Below are 18,343 nucleotides of genomic sequence, written 5' to 3' on the forward strand. Positions count from 1 at the left end.
AGTTCCAGTGTATTTAATTAATTGGGTTGGACTGGTTGAAGGAAATTCCTTCCATGGAGAAGGAAATTAGTCTCCTTGCAGAAGATGCAACATTGACAGAAGTCCACTTCAGCTCTCAGGGAACACTGGTACCGGGTGCTTAGCTAACTGCTTCTGATCAGCAACTTTGTTTGCAGTGACAATTCTTTAAAGAATTTTTAACATTGTCATTGCAAACATGTAGCGATGAAACTTTCAGTGATACAGATTACTTCAGTGGGATGGATAAAATTGGATTCATTTAGGTGATGTGGTTGTTTAATTAAAAAGTGATGATTTTTATTTTGAATTGCACTTCCAGAAATAGTTTCTTTCATTTTTAGAGTGCAGGGGTTACGCTAAAACAAATACATTGAGTTGGTTCATCAATTGCAACCTTCTTGGGGTAGCTACCAAGAAAATCCTAGACTTATTCGGTCTGTTAAAAGCAAAGATTAGAGGAAATAATAGTAATAATTACTGATGAATTAGAAATAACCATGAATAATTCATGATGCATTAAATAAAATTAATAGGAAGATAAAGCCCTGCAGTTCAGAACAAAAAAGACCGAACACTTTAACCGCAGTGGTGGTCTTCTCCAGGCCTCTCTATTGTGAACTGTCATCAAATGTGTTTAAATTCAAATTAATATTATTCATTTGACTTAATTTATAGAATATTCAAGAATACCTATGTAAAATAATTTAAAAATGTAATTGAGTCTTTGCTGTACTGGACCGTTTCCTATTTAAATGCAATAAAATGTTATAGAGCAGCATTTAAAAAGATGGTGGGGGTTTAGTGAAATATACGTAGTACAGCTATGTAAAGGCAACATTTGGCAGCGGTCAAAATTACTTTTTGTTATATGTCAGCAGCTTAAGCAATGTGTGGGAGAAATTGCAGCTGACCCCTTAGTCTAACAAAACTGCAAATCCGTATTCACAGTTCTCCCTGGTTTTGTTTAATATCAAACCAAAAGTAATTTTCCTCTTAAGTAAAGCAAGTTGTTACTGTTTTCTTAAACTCATCTGTCCTGAGGTTCTCTGTTGTGCTATTGAGAAGGGAAGCAGGTAGAAAAGTGCTCATTTAACACTAGTATTAAAGTGAATAGAACTTTATTGCAGGTAGTCCCCAAACTCAGCCTCTTTGAATGTCATTTTGTGGGGAATTTTCAAACAAAAATTGATTGGACTTCTTTGGTATGGTGTTCTGACTCAATAATTTTTGCAACAAATACGGAAGTAACTGAAGCTGGCTTTGGGTCTCTCATTTCTTCAGTTAATTCTCTGTTTTCATAGAACAAGCTTTATTGGTTGAAAGAAAGGAAAAAAGGTAAACCAGGCCAGAAAAACCCTATCTGAAAGTTCCAGACATTTGGGAAATCAGATTTCAAACATGGAAGAAGGCGTAGAATATGCATTACCTTATATTTAATAACTGGTTTGGCAAGATAAGTGCATTCTGAATGGATAGCTAAGGATGTGTACATGTGGGAATAAATACTCTCATTGCTGTTCAATGCCTGCCTTTTTTTCTATATTTACTGGCATTTTACTTCATTTTTCTAATTAATGCTAAGAATTTGGACAATTTCAACCAGAATAGCCATCCCATGTACACTGTAACAAACCCGAGTGAGTTTTCATCAAAGATTATCAGCTGGGATAATATACAACATCGTTAGTGGGAGTAAATGAGTGCTTTTAGAAAACTAAATACTAGCTTCAGATAGTTTCTACCATAATTTCTGTTTTTAATGCTTTCTTAGTCACGCTAAGCTTGAAAAGTAACTCCTACTGATTCTTAACAGAAATCCTCTTTTGGACTTTTTGCAAACCATGAGATTTTTATAATTGTTATATTGCTTCTTTTTCTTTCTAGAGTAGTGTTGTATCTTGGAACAGAATTCTCTACCATATGGAAATTTTGGCTACAGGTAAAACTATCAGTATATAGTGTCCTAATGCAGGCAAATGTGTGTGGGAAGGTGGGGGAAGGAAAGGAGTATATCCATGAAGCGCATCACTGTGCAAAGATACTGAACTTAGCATAGGGCTCTGCCTGAAGTAATTAGTTTTCTGAAATGCAAGCATATGCCCACAAACACCACTGTGTTATTACAGCTCTACTGCCTCTGGGATTGGAGCTAGCATCTCTGGATCTCACATACAGTATGTGAATTAGTATGCTGCCATATTAATTCCTACAGTGTCACAAGCTCAGGTACCTCTATAATGTGCAATTTATTGAACATTATGGAAGTTGCAAGAAAGGATAGAGTTAAGCCCCTATATTCTAGTTGTCAGGATATCCCATACCTTTAAGGAACACTGTAAGGAGAGTGTCTGTGTTGTTACAATGCAGGTGCTGTAGCAGTTGACTAAAGCAGTAATATGAAGATTTGAAAAATACAAAGTTTAGTAACTGTAGGTGCTCTGCTAAAACAGAACTTGAGAGAATTACTTACAAGCTGCTTAGGCAATGACCATCAAGTCCGCATCCAACAGAAGCTTCCAGAAGATGGCTGTGATGTACTGGGGGAAGAGAAGCAATATGGGAAATGCCCAAATGTGAAACCTAAAGATATTTTGACAAAACCATGGAAGTAATTGGAGCTTATGTATATGTTTAGCATATGGCTTACAGTACATAACTGCTGAAAAAGTATAGGTGTATTCTGGAACAAAACATTGGCAGAATACATGATAAGAGTGATTCGGATTAAATACTTACATATAGTAGTTGTAGCTTGAATTTTTTGGATGTAGGTACCCTAAGTTTGGCCACAGGATGCAGCTTCATAATTGCAATTTGCTGTATTGTTCTCAGTAGAAGAACCATGACAGTTCCATTTATAAATATGGCCCTGGGAAGAGGTAGCATTAAAACTGTTTTTGTTCTGCTATCAATAATCCATTTAGAGTTTAATCTGGGAATTAGTTATAAGGCATCAATAGATTAAATGAGATTAAATAGAAATCAGTTAATTCCCGAGTGTTTGATTATCAGCACTGAATAATGGCCTCTTAGATCTCAACTCCGTTCTTTTTGGAAGATTGTGCAAGAGTGACCTGAGGTGTATTCTAGGAGCCTAGGTGTGATAATATATGGAAAATTAGTTAACTTGCCTCTATAGTGCTTCAAAATAATTAGCAATACAGAAACCTGATGTACTAGATGCAACTTCAATGCATCTTTGTAGAATGTGGCTTTCCATATATTACATCTGGCCTTTCGGGTCTCTTCTTAAAAGAATGCTTTCTACCAACCAGCTTCATTAAAGTTCATTCTGTGAGTTTGACAAATGTTTTCTGTCCATCCTTAATAGTTGCACTGATGCATCTGTAGAGCCACTTTTAACACCAATTGTCATTTTAATATCCTATGACAATGCTTTTTACTATTGTCTCAATCAGCCATGCCACAAAATAAGCATCAGAAGTACAACGTAGGTAGCTGCTTTTGCCAGAAGGTTATGGTTATGACTGCTTGGTTCCAGCAAGAAGTTTCTGCTGTCAGCAGTCTGTCCATCTGGCTTTTAGACTTGGCAACAACACAGACATTATAATGATGTTCCCTTTCAAGCACAGACATTTGAGAATATATGCTGACTCCAACAAGTACCGGTAATTACACAGTACTATTAAATGCAAGGTACTATGCAAGGTACCCTAGCAGAATCCACCGGGGATACGGGTTGCTTCATAATGCTTCTGCTCTTTCTTCAGAAGTCATTATACCTTTAAATATTAAGATGTCCATGTTAAAATATAAGGTTTAGTATGACAAGAAGTCTCCTTTGTATAGAACTTTTGTAGCATAATGCCAGGAATCACTAGAAGATACATTTAAGACATAATATATTGAACAGAACCAAATTACTGGTGTATTTTTAGATTAGTGGTGCCTAAGGTCTGGGTTTCTAGTAATCTGTCTGGCCACACTATCTCATCTGTCTTAGAATAATTCTCCTGTTTTTCTGTATATCTGGTGGTACTGAATATAGAGGTGCCTTGAATGTATATTTTGCTTTGTTTGTCTTCCTTTCCTAGCTTACTCGCAGGTCTGACTCTTGCTGTGAAGTTGGCCATCAAGGCTTTCAGAAAACTCCCCTGCAAAACAAACTCAAGTATTTAGAAGTAAATAAGCAGCTCAAGAAGGCAGGAACTGCTAATTCCTAAAGACCGCAGTATTGGAAGAAAGCCTGAGTACAGTCTGTTGTGGATTTTTTTAGAGCAGTGAAGGACAGGGGGCACATGCACCAATCAGCAAGATATCTGAATGATAAATTCTTTGTCACAGTGTATAGGGCAGAACGTTCCTCTAGTGCACGATATAGTCTCCTATATCCATACAGATTTGTAGGACAAACCTAGAGGAAAACTATATTTAGGACTGACTTTGCTGTACATTGAAGGATTCCTGTTGGCTTTGGTGAGGGCTGAACTGGTCTGGTAGCTTACTGATAGTCTAACTGTGGTAGGCCTGATCTTTACTCATGCATGTAGCATCATAGCCAGGGATTTATATATGATGACTTAGGAAAGCAAATTGGGCAGGATTGGCCTCATCTGTATTTTGTACAGTGAAAATGCGGGTACTCCAGATTTTACAAGGAGCTGGCATGGGCTTCCTGAATGATAGAACATACCAAGAATATATTGCAATTTGGAAAACATAAGAACAAATATAAAACTTGTTAGGACTTATGCTGGCTATGTCTGCACTGTGCAAACACCTTGTCTGGGATTTCAGAATCAAAACTATTATTCACTGTAAAGAATTTTAGCACTAGTGTCCACATAATACAATCAGAGTTGATTGGAATAGCTGAACTGTGCTTCCTCCTACCTTGACAGCTGGGAGGGCTTAAAAACTGACATTGTGAAATAGATCATTGGTCTGGGGGTACTGCAGTACTGTGGAACTGTATGGGAACAGCAACAGACTGCTTCTTCCTTTGTTTTCATTTTAAAAGCCCCAAGAATTTGCCATTTCAATGTTGTACACAGAAAGGCACTCATGACAGCCCACAAATACGAAAGGCTTATGAAACAAATGTTCTCCATTCAAAAGACATCATATTACTTCTCTGACTCAAATTTCTAGCAGGAGTTCCATTAGTAGTTTTTGTGCTTCTACCTGGAAGGAACAGGCAAAAATATTCCCATCTGTATTCAGCACAGAATACTTCAGCATAAAGGGAAACAGAGTTTCAGTTCCCCAAAGATGGAGACTGAAATTGTCAGTGGCAGTGAAGCCCTGTGAAATTCTGCAGCGCAACCTGGTACCTTTTAATCCATCTTTCAGAATTTGTGGAACATGTCTACCTAGCCATGCAACTCCACATTAAACTTAGAGCAAAAGGATTTGATGTTTAAATGTCTAATCAGTAGTTGACGATAATATGTTTGTGGCTTCCCTTATCCCAATTCAAAGCTAGTCTTTTAGAGGGTCAGGTAGTCATCTGGTCTGAAAGAAATACTTCTGGGAAAGGGAATAGGGTTATCAAAGCCCCATCAGCCATAAATAAACTAAGGCCCAGTCCTGGAGTCTTGTTTAACAAAAACTCCTGTGAGAGTTAGTAGATGATGTTTGTCCCTATATGAGGTGATGGGAAGTTAGTCATTGCCTTTCTGGCACTATGGTTACAAGTGCGTCTAAACAAGGACTGCAGAATTAAGCTGTCTTATTTTCCATGGACTGCCAAACGTATATATTTATTTAGGGTCAAGGTCTACCAAATCCTGTGAGACTAGAGTTGAATCCCTGTATCTCAGACCTGCTTGAAACTGTGTTAGTTTTTTGCTCCATTTCATTCACCTTAAGAATTTATGAACTGCTGAAAATCCTTGCTAAACTTGGCCTGCAGCCCAATCCTGATCCATTTCCTTTTTCTTTAAGTAGAATTCTAACCGGGTATGTTCTAATATAATGGGCTGTAACCAATTAATCACACAGCTATTAATGGAAGTACAAGGCGGTACATTGCAAGCTTGTTAGTTTCACTTAGCCATGCGAATTTGTGTTTGGTAAAAATGCAAAGACATTAGTCAAGCTGACAGACGCAACCTCAGTCGTCTTCTATGCTACTGCCCTTACCATTGTTCAGTGACATGGAGGATTCAGCGTGGCATCTGGCAGTGAGAAACCCCTCCAAACGAATTGGGTAGCTTGGTGAATTCTGTACCTTAGCTAAGGGAATGGCAAGAAAAGGTACCATGAATGCAAACACTGAATTACTGTATGAATGTTGTGCCTGTTATAAATAGTTTCCTGCCAGAAGTGAACGATAGGAAACACATTAGCATGGGGAGCTTGCATGTGGTTAATAATCTGAATGCTAAGAAATTTTTTCCTCCTGACAGCACAGAATTGTTTTATAAATTTTTTAAAAATGTGAAATAGGTGTTTGACATGAGCGATTAAGGGAAGCTATTTGGAATTGCAAAATGAATTAAAGCTTTAAAGTGTCTTCACACAGTTATAGGCAGAAGCAAAAGTACTGGAATTGGAATAATGAGCTAGGAAATTGCTTCTTCGAAAGGAGAAACATTTGAAACCAGAAATAATCTTCCAATTTTACTTCTCTGAGTTAAATTGCTTTTAATTCTAGATACTCAACAGTGATGTTGATGTACATCAGGAGTCTCACAAACAAACGTTTTTTTGCGTGCTAGAAGTTTTTGAAATGTTGAAATCCCCTTTTTGGAGATTTTAGGGAGTTGTGTTTTATGCATCTTTGGAAAAGGGAAAGGCCAATGCCACTGAGGCTTAATTTCACATTTCCCACATCAACCTTTACACGCCATCCAGTGGAAACAGCATCGGTGTTTCTCCATGGAGAATATTAGCATCTAGGAGAGTTTCTAGGTTTCCAATCCTGTTGCCCCAGCAGAGAAACCATTCATTATTTTCAGTGTAATGCCTCCATATTGCTGATCATAAACTTCTTTACAAAGGTGAGTGTCATTGTCTCTGTTTACCTGGGAGAAACTGCAGCACAGAAACGGAGGATGATTCATCCATGTTGTCTTAGTGATGTGGTGATTGAGCCTACTGTTTCCTGATGGCTCGTGCCTTAGTCATATCCTCCTGTAAAGGCTGGCTCCGAGATGACCTCTAAGGGCTGTGCTCACATTTTGTATTAATAGCAAGAGCGAAAAAATACTTCAGACTGAATTCATTCTCACTTGTTGTCCTGAAAGGAGACCCTGACATTATTTTGTCATTTTTCCCAAACTTTCATTTTGCTCTGTTGCTTTAGTTCTTGGACAGCCTGTTTTAAAAAAAAAAAATTGTTCAGCACCAGTTGTGAGAAGGTCTGGCAGCCACTCGGGGAACACAAAAGTAGACAGGGACCAACCTGGATCTGAACAGACATGTTTGCCCTGTGCTAATAGAATAACTGCTAGTGTCAACTTAATAGGGATTTTTTTTTTACTGCCAATTCAAAGCTTTCTAGCTTTTTTTTTTAGATCTGTAGATTTTAATATTAAGATACTTCTAGAGACAAAGAGTATTTCTCTCAAAAGCAGTATACAGTGACTCTAGTGCATCAGGTGAAGATACACAAGTTACCATGGCTACCCTAGGGCTTTTCCAAGTCACACTTTACTGAGCTCACACAGCTGGTAGCACTTGAGTTTGCGGCTGTGAACGACAGCAACCAAAAGGCGGGCTGGGTTCTGCCTCCACCAGACCTGCTCCGTTGCTGTACCACCGGAGTCTGAAGCTTCTCTGCACCATTTGTGCCGCAGGACATGGCTTCTTGGAAGTGCAGATTCTTCCTCCCTCCAGCTTCCCAGACAGGCTCAAACCCTGCCATTATTGGTGAGCAAGAAGGTAAGAGGTTGTAGGGCTACAGATGACGAGAAATGAATGATTAGAAAACCAAAATCCAAACTCCACCTGTCAGTGTCCGGCGGAAACCCCATGGTTCTAGTTGCAATCCCAGTCAGGGTGTTTAGATAGCATGTGTTTGCTAATATGCTGAGAGGCTTGAAGAAATCTGTGGTAACAAGGGAGGAACATAAAGCGTTTAGATAATTGTGTTAATCCTGTAAAAAAGTCTCTAGATCACGCACTTTTTTAAATTTAAGACATGCTTAAGGATAAATGGTATTCAGCTAAATTTGGAATGGAATGGCTGATGGAATAAATAAGGAAACTGGTCAAGATTAGAAATGAGGGGAGTCTGTTTGAATGTGAGTTCATGGCTAGGGTGCGATGGGCTAGACTGGTAGCTTAATGTCTTTAAAGCATTGCAGAATTTGACTGCAGAGTTATTTAAGTTTTGGTGCCAGATGAATATTGAGTGGGTGTGCAGTTAATTCTCCTGGAGACTTCGATCACTTTGTATGTGAGACTTTTATAGATGGTAGCTCTTCCTAGCCTCGACATTTCCAGACACTTTCTGTCGCAGCAACCCCTGTAGGCTACTGCTTCGCTGACCATAGAGGACCAGAGCCAGCAGCATTAGTTTCTGTGCTCCACTGAACTGCTCTCAGCTTATGCAAAATCCTGTGTATTTTGAATATAACCTTTATTTGCTGTAGTTTAAAAAAATGCTGATGTTTCTGTTCTTTGCACTTGCAAGGTATAGCATACTTACGAGTCTGAGTCCAGCAAACCTTTTAAATGTGCCTATATCAGTAGGATGGCTTGTACATTCAGATTATGTGTATTTGTAAGGTCTTTGCTGGATGGAATCAAATGCTAGCTGCTTTGCAGTGGTAACCATTTGGAAAAAAAAGTGGAGAACAGTGTGTTATTTTAGCCCACTCTGTGGCACTGCTGCCAAATGCCGATTCTGTCTCAGTGGTGATTACTGTAGTTGTCATCCTATCAATTCTGCAGCAAAAATCAGTGTAACAAATATGCTAAATATAATTTTTAAAACCACACAGTAGGATCATGAACAATGGTGACAAGGGTGTCCGTCCTTAAATGTAAATCTGCAGGGATCAGGCGCTGTTCTTTGTCAAATGGCTGTGCTAAGAGGAAGAGGGACTTGGACTGTGGAGCTGGGAAGGGACACAGCTTGATTGTCTGCATTAGTGTTTTGGTTCACAGTGGGAGTGTGCTTTTCATGTGAACCTCCCAGTTGTCCTTGATAAATGTGCGTTGGTTCACATCATCGTGGTCTTAGAGTATGTGGTCTGGATTCCTTTAATGCGAAATGAAAGCAGGAGATGTTTCCTAGGAGCACACCTGGAACGTGCTATCATGTAGATGTTGGATTCTCGGCACCAGCTCTTTTGCTCTGTAGTCCTTTCCCTCTGAGCCATGCTACTGTACGTGGAGGTGGTGAGTGCGCCAAAGAGCAGTGAAAACTCTCTTCAGAAAGTCTCACAGCTCTCTGAGCTTGGATGAAGGTTTTTACCTGAGTTTTTAAATGATTCTTGAAACGATACCACTTTAAGCAAAATCACAACTCTTGCTTGTTTCACAAGCACTGGCATTCAACGCAGGCAAACAGCCTCCCTTCCTCTCAGAGACAGACAATTACCATAACTAACACACTTTAAAAACCACTTAAAATGCCAGCATCTTTGTACTGTGCTCCTATGTCAACAGAAGACCCGTTAGAGGTATGCTGACAGGCTCTGCCCCTTGGAAGGCTCTTCCTCCTTAGGGGTGAGGCTTATGGGTGTTGCTCAGTGCCTGAACAAGAGGAGGTTGATGATAATAGGCAACTTGTTGCTCAGACACTTCACTGCAGGGCCATTCACGTAGTGCTTTTATACATAGAGAATTTAGCTGCCAATGACAGCCGTTCTTACCTGGATGGTGAACTTTAGATCACGTGAAAACTGTTGACTCTGCCACAGAAATTAATCCAGAGAGTTTTTCAGTGGCTGTTTCAGTAGCCTGTTTCAATACAGAGTTTATACACTTGTCATTCCGACAAGTAAGCCACAAAAGATGTCTGGAATCGTGCAGCTCCAATGCAGACATATCTGTCACATGTGTGTGATCTTCATGGTCCAAATGTCCCTTTTCTCCATCCCTGGTTGACACTGTTAATGTTCTCAACTTGGGGTGAATTGATGATGAATTGATGCTGTCCCTTTCATTTTGTAACCAAAGATGCAAAATTAAACTGGGATAAAATTTCCTCACTGAATACAGATTCATAGTGTGTAAAGCAATGTTCCTTGTGAGTACATTTTAAAGGAATGACTCTTTGCTAAAAAGGAAGAAGGATATGATTATGTGTATCTTAACTTAAACGCAAAGAAACTCAGGCTCACAAAACCTGTAAGGGGGAGAGCACTAGCAGAGCCCCAGCACTGTCTGTGCATACTAAGCAGCCCGTGGCAGCCCGCGTTTGCTGAGAGCAGGGTCGGTCCTTGTTGCCACACTCCCATCCCGAGCAGGATCCGGCTGGGGCCCAGTCCCAGAAAAGGTGAGAAATGCGGGAACAAATGCTCCTAGTATTATTAAATTTTGTGGCTTTCCGGTGCTTGTACATGCACGAATGGTGAACAGCAGCAACGCTCATGTTAGGCTAAGGGGTGAGTTTCACTTTCACAGAAATAATTTATGGCAATCCCCAGCTGTTACAATGATAAATGATGGTAAATGAAATAGTTTCACAGTGAAGACTCTGTCAGTAAACTAGGAAGAGGGTGAGCCGAGGAGGCTGCAGCGGGCTGGAGCTGAAGCTGTGCAGAGCTCTAAAGTTCAGGACAAGCAAACTGTCCCTTTAGACTTACTTTATTTCTTTTAAATAAAAAAGGTAAGGAAAGCCTACCCTCACACCCACTTCCTTACGTGATTCTGTCTCCCAGATCACCTTAGGAAAATGCGTCAACATCAGCCTGACATTAATCACTATCCTCAGCTGCTGTGGCGGTCAGTGCTGCCGGCAGGAGTGAGGGGCAGCCAAGATGGCGCCAGGCAGCCTGCCGCCGGGCCGCAAAATAGTGCAGATAAAAGTTGCTCTCTCCCTTTATATACACACACCTCTTTGTGTGGGTGTCAAATGTCCTCTAATATTTGTTTCATGACAATATGTGCTTTGCCTGATGACAGGATCTGCCTTTTGTTCCAGTGATGCAGAAATGATCTGTAAGGCTTGTTTCTTGGCCTGGTGAATCTGTTTGAGGGCCAGTGACAGCTGCCATGCTTTTCTTCGGGAAATCCTGAATCTTTGCAGCCAGGATTAAGTAAAAGCTCTGCTTTGGTTTAGTTTCTCCATATTTGCTGTTCTGATGGGCCGTGGCCTCTGGTGTGACAGGAGTGGGGTGCCAGCGCAGGCTCCAGAGGGAGCTGCTGCGGACGGCCGAGGTCCAGGCCGAGTCGGGAGGTCATGGGGAGGCTGTCCCACAGCTGGTGACACACCTCTGCCTGTTCCACGCAACCGGAAAAATCAGATTATGGATCTTCTTTGTCACAGCCCCGTCAGCGACCTGTCGGCAAGACAAAGGCGGCGCTTGGCCGTTCCCCCTGGGGACTCGCTGCGGGCGGTGACCCTCTGCAGGAAGGCCGAGCACCCCACGTGGGGGAAGCCTGGCCGGGCTCCCAGGGCTGCGTTGGCATGGGGGGCGGCGGAGTTCAGAAGTGAAAAGTCATAAAACTAGATACTCTGTGACTGATGCAGATAATCTAATAAAAGCATTAGCGAGACTCCCCTCTGGAGACACGGCTGCTTAGTTTGGGGCACGCATGGCTGACTAATGCTGGAGTGTGAATGCCAGCGTTTCCTCACTGCTGGGAGTGGAGGGAAGCTGCGGTTTGTCACCTTATTACAGCTCTGCTCCGTCAGACCCAGGAGGGAAAAAACCAAACTGGCAGCATTGAGAGTCATACAGTCTGACTGGAAACTCTGCAGGTCGGAGCCTGCCTGCACTGAGTAAGTACAGAGGCTCTGAGGTGTTTCACCATGAGCCACCTAAACCTGCCAGTTAAAGATGTGTCTGTCTGTTCTCAAGGCCTCTCCTTATCAAAGATCAGTGCTTTCCAGAAACTAGTTCAGGTAGGCTAAAATGTAGGGTAACATTGGAGAAAGCGAGTCATTGATTGCAGGGGGAAAAGGCAGGGTAAAAAATTATGTTAACTATCGTGTTCTCTGCTGATCCTCCTGCACCAAAAATCTGTGTTTGCCCATGGAATTTACAGCCTAGTCAGGAACTGTAGCCTAGAGATAGGTTTGATAGACATCCTGCCTTAAAATTACATACATCCTACAACAGAGAAAAGTGGAAATTTTTCTCTGCCCATATTTAAGGTGAGGAATGCTTTAGTCTGTGGTTTGAGCCTTTGTTCCACTGAAATAACTACATGAAGATAATACTGGGTTAAAGGGAATTAAACTATATCAAAACATGAATTGCCCTCCTAACTATAGCTTGGCCCCAAGCATGCAGAAGCAAATACTACATGATGTGCTTTCCTACCAGTCTCGCTTTAAACTTAGCTGGGGGGAGTTGAAAGGCTCCTAGCTAACCAAATTAAATTCAGCCTTGAAAGATCATCATCAAGAGAGCATCTTCCAGTGTCTTTTCAGGATAGGAAACTTAAAAATAACGGTATTAAAATTACTGAGGGATGAACCTACAAGTAGTTTTAAGGAAAAATTTGGAGCTGACCTTCAAGTTTATATCCCAGAAAACAAAAGCCAGAGGTCCCCTTACGGGTCTTCCACTTTAGGTATCACTGAGATTCAATTCTGGTAAGGTTTTACCCATCCATAGTCCTGGTTTTGTGTTTCTTGGAGACCAATTGAAGTTACCTGGGAAAGACTGTTACACTGCTCTAAGCCACCAAGCTGTGCAGTCCCAACCTCTTCCTGCTTCCTTCTTGTTTAGTGGGATTCCCAAATAGTGGTTGCACCCTGGCATGCAGGTTCTGCTGCTGTCACCCATCCTGTGGAACCCTTTTTCTACAGTTACTGAGATGTACCGTGTAGATTACCTTCCCACATATGCCTTTTTAAAAGACATGATGAAGTATTCTTTTATGCCCTTCCTAACCAGGCATCTGCTTGGGCCCCACCTCCCTGGTAGGTACAAAATGTGGAATTTCTTTCCCCTGTTCTTACCCATGAATGCGGCCTTTACTGGCGACTTCAGAAATGGTTTCTTTTGTGCTTGACGCACTCACCCCAAGGGGATGTATTCCCAGCTCCAGGATATGTACTGTACTGCACTGCAGTGCCAGATGCTGGCTGAGAAGGTCAAGGTATGGAACTGCTCTAGTGAATCATTTTGGAAATGTTAAAGCTTCTACACTGTAAATCCATTATCCAGTTATTCCTATATATCAAATACCAACACAGCTGCCACTGAGGATTACCATTATACAGAAACTAGGAAATGTATTCGTAGATGAATTTGTGGTTTTACAGTAAGACCGATTTACTCTTTCCCCTTCCATCCAGCATGACTTATAGTGGGATTTCACCACAGTAAAATCTTTGCAAGAATACTGAGAACTAAAAAACTCTCATGCTGTGCTGTTACGATGTTGACTCACTAGAGTGATTGCTTTTCTGCTGCTGCTGAGTAAATCAGGCACTGATACAAGCAGAAGTATCCCAGTCTCTGGAGTTTGATTCTGCTAGTTTGATTGTTAACCCTTATTTTTTTGTGATATATTTTGTATGGCACATGAACGTACGGCTACTTTTCTTTAGAAGAATAACTTGTTGAAAGCCTATGTAATTAATATAGCAGTAAATTAAGCATGGCTTTTAAACCAAGAAATTAAGGTGCTCTATATTGTGTACAAATCTTTGCTGTTTTGAGATCAAAACCCTGAGTTATTTATGAGAAAATACTACATTGTTTCATACCTTTGTAGTATCCATTGATTTTTACTGAACAACTTAATTCTTACTCAAATTACTGCTCAGTTGTTACTGTCCTGCTGCCTTCAGTTCATGCCCTTTTTCCTACAAAATAAAAAACACTCTTACATGTTCCTATGAAAATATGAAATTGTTTTCCCCTCCACTCCATTTCTAATATGTTCTTTTATTTGCTGTCACTTTTGGGAGATGTTCAGAGCAAAGAGTATCTTTGTATTCCAGAAATGGATACGGACATAACTTTATGTCTAGCCAAGTGACCTGATCTTAATCTCAATCTGAAAGCAGTGAACAGGTAACCCTCGGGGAGACAAAGCAGCAGCACTGAAGGCACAACTGCAGCAAAGATGTGGTTTAAACTTGCATTACGTGTGCTTGCCAACTCTAGTATATACTCTTAAGATCCCCTCACAGTATTTACAGCTTGTAATGATACTCATACCAGTGTGTCTTATTTTTTTGAAGCTAGTCCGACGATAACTTCCCAAGGCACAACAATTACCTATCTTTGATGTGGTACAGACCTACCCAAACTTACCACGACTACCAAAGTGCTCATCCTGGCAGGTATCTGCAACGCTAACTGAACTCCTATGCACTAGGATCAATTCCCTTTCTACAAAATGTTTAAACTATACTAGGCATCATATATGGCCTCTGAAGGCTGTCAAGATAAAAGATTAGTATTGCTAGAAACTTCCAAAAGATGCACAATTAATATGTCATTAATACAGCTTTGTACTGGGCCCCTGTAGAATATATGTGTAATGTGCGTTTTCAAGGAAAACAATTACTGGTAGGAATACCCAGATGAGGGTATGTATGTCACCACTTGAAGCTGATGCATTAGGCTGCCTAGGTCATCTGGGATTACTGCATGGCTGCGAGTGCTCTGAAACAACTATGCTTGACAGCACAGCTTGAGAGCAGACAAAATGAACTACGATTCAGAAGACGTGCTTGCTCGATGCGAGGGTAAATCATGGTCAGCTCTTTTGATGTTGGTTGCCTTAGTAGTGGGAAGTGCTGAGAGACGTACTCTTATTTCTCAGTGTTTAGAAGCTTTGTTTAACTTCTGTGTCAGTGGGCACAAGTGCTGCTGTATGTAAGGCTTTCAGCGCACAAAGGTGCAACTGAAACACGTAGTTGGATACCTTGCTTCTCAGACAGCGACAAAGCTGATAAGCCTTGTTCAGCATCAGGAATCCATCTGAAAACATAACACATAATCAGGTACTCTTTGAGGCAGTCTGTTCACCTGGTGCCATGGCTCCTATTTAAATCAATAAATGCAAGAATACTCTGACTGCTTCTGTAGTTTGCCTCCTGTCTGAGCTCACTAGCTGAGTAATTTTATAATGTGTTTCCTTCTGTCCATCCTTTATGACAAGTGATAAGGAAAAAAAAAAATTACTGAGGATATTCTCCAGCTACCGTCTGCTTAGACTTTTTACGAGAGTGTGTTTGGGAGGGAAGCCGGTGTTCTGAACCACAGGTGTCCAATAACGTAATGTATCAGCAGGCTGTCTGTTCTTTGTCTCCTTGGCTATCTTGTCCCTTGGGCTCTCCCTCTTAGACATGACAGCAAATTTGTTTCAAAGTAATTGAGTTGGGCCTTAACAGTTAACAACTCAAGGAAAAACACACAAATTCAGAAAAAGGTGTTTTCTTTAGCTGCTTTTGATATAAATATTCTGCGTTTTAGCATTTGATGGACCCTTCTCAGGCACACTTGACAAATTTCAAAGTCCATTTACTTTAAGTGGTCAGAGCATCCCTAGCAAAGAAAATTCGGTGCTTCGTCTAACCTTCCTTACACACTGCAAGAACCAGCAAATGATGTTGTTCCTTGCAATGTGCTCTTGAAACTCTCTCAAGTTAGACTTGAGCCTGTTTGTTTGCCTTTATGGGTAGAATGTAGAGAAGTTCTAATGCAGCTCTAAAAATCCAGCTTCCATACTAATGAAGTACAATGACAATAAAGCATTTTTTGGCTTTTTCTTTCTTTTTGTTTTTCTGAGGGGAGAAGGGGGTCTAATCTCCATGGCTGAAGAGGAACATCAGAAGATTTACTTTGCTTCTGAAAGCTCAGGTTCAAAAAAAAGTTACATTCTCAATAGGAGCCCAGTTTTCTGAACACAAGTACTTTTTTTGTGTGCGCTCTTCATTAAGTCGGCAATCTGTTCTTGTTCTATCTATATGATGAAACAATAAAACAAAGACTGAGTTGAATACTTACTTTCTTGCCATGATTTTAATGTCTGCTAGAAGGTTTCCTTTAGCTCTGAAACAGATTTTTGCCTGCTACAATCATTTTGTTCTGGTTCACGTTGCAGGAATCTATGACTAAGCGGGTACCCAGGAAACCCTTCTAAGCAGCTTGTACACTATGCTTCAAATTCATCTACAGACCATATGTAGAAAATAGAATGTAAAACACTTTTTTTCCTCTTTTTTTTTTTTTTTTTTAAAAGCACTTATACTCTCTCCTGCAAGACGAGTTGCCTTTTTTTTTTTCTTCTAAAAGGACAGGAGCGGTAGATGGACACTTCATGATTCAACTCAGTCATGCATGCTTGCTGCTTTTATTCTTCCTTTCATTAACTCTCTCGAGGTTTGGCACAAGAAGAGCATTATATAAGACTAAATAATTCTTACATAAATCTGAGTGAATGCCTTTCATGAAGTACTGGGTGCTTATCATGGCTGTAAGTAAAAATGAATCACTTCCTTTTTAAACGGGAGCTTTAAACCTTGTATTTTGTGTAGTTAATTGCCACAAGCCAAAATAACCTTTTGAGCTCTATGAATTTTCACAGCTGCAGACTGGAGGAAAAAACCCCACACTGATAAATAGAAACTTAATAATTTCCAAAAGAAATTATTCCCCACTCCAACTGCCTCTTTTAGCACAAAGCCCAGCTCATTTTTGCCAGAATGTTAAACATTCCTAGCACGTGTCTGTAGAGCCAAGAACCTGAGTATCATCTAAAGGATAGAATGAGAAAGAATAAAGCAAGGACAGCATGAATTTGACACTTCAAGAACGGCACGGAGAACAGTCAACAGATCAAGAAGCATCAGCAATTAAGCTTTTGCTAGAGGCTAACAGATCGAGGAGGTTCAGAGCCCAGCAGCTCAGTAACAGAATCACAGAAGACTCTCAACCTGTTCCTATATATAGGGAAATACAGGGATGTACCTTGTACATGCTTTTAAGTTAAGAGAATAAATATCTGTATCACAAGGCAAGATTAGTATGTGGAATAGGAATCAGCAAATTGGGAGCCTAGGAGGAAAACTGGGAGAAAAGATAATTTCCAGTCTCCTTGATGAAAATAAGTGAGAACCAGTACTGAGAAAGGTCAGAGGCTGCAGAAACAATATTGGGACTGCAGTCATAAAACCAGTTATGCTGGAGGAGAAATTCTTTGGCCTGTCATCCTCCTCCACTATGGGATGGTTACCTTCTGATACGAGAGCAAATTCCTTGCTTCAGTGAAAGACAAGCAAGAGCAGGAGTGAAGAACCTGGCATTGGAAGAGAAAGTTTGTGTAGGGAAGTAGTGGGCTGGCAGTAGGAAGACACGGAAAGAAGAGAGAGGTTGAAGGTCAGAAACCCACTGGCCATCATGTTAAGGAGGAAGAGGAAGGAAATACTGAGAGAGAAGCAGAGAGAAATATTTGGTAAATATCAAAGCAAACAATCTCTCCATTGAGTGGTAAAGAGGATCTAAGGCTGGGGAGAAGGACGAGGTTAAAATATTCTGCTAAAACAACACGATAAATCATCAACACAAAAACTGAAATCCCTTGTTGGCAAACATAGGAATGAGAAGTACGGGATATAGTCAGTATATTAAAAGACCAGTGGATGGCAGCATATTTTTACTACCAAAATACTGGGTTGTCATGCCACATGTTCTGGTTGTAGCTCATCTGCTGACTAACATATCACATGTCCCAAGAACAAATCCATGATTGATAAGTTAGCACAAGCTGCAAAGAATTGTGCTTTTTGTGTAGAGTTCATATTTCTCTAAGACAGTGGGGACCACTATTGTAGCTGTCCCACACTGAGTCATCTCGGAGATGAGCAGCATGTTTTACAAGGATAGGAGTAAAAAGCATAGAGAGAGTCTCTTAGAGAACAACGAGGATCACATCATGTGACCTAGCTGTATGCACCTTCTAAGAGTTTATAAGAATATTTCAGGAATAAAAACACAGAAGACTATGCCTAAATAATCACCTTAGTGTATTCCTTCTGATAATTTAGTGCGGTCTCAGTCCCAAGTTTCTTGTTCTGCTATGAATGAAATCTGGGAATAAAATCTGTAAGTTGTAGAGAAATCTCTTGATATAAAATTATATATTAAGAGAAAAACTGAGTACAAATTCAGGCCATAGCATAACACCCATCCAACCAAAACCCGGTGTGCCTGAAGTAGTTAAAGGGAAGGCTTATTTGCTAATTAGACTTCAGAAAAAAAACACATTATTC

The sequence above is a fragment of the Platalea leucorodia genome (genome assembly GCF_965183815.1).
Source record: "Platalea leucorodia genome assembly, chromosome: 5".
NCBI classification, from domain to species: Eukaryota; Metazoa; Chordata; class Aves; order Pelecaniformes; family Threskiornithidae; genus Platalea; species Platalea leucorodia.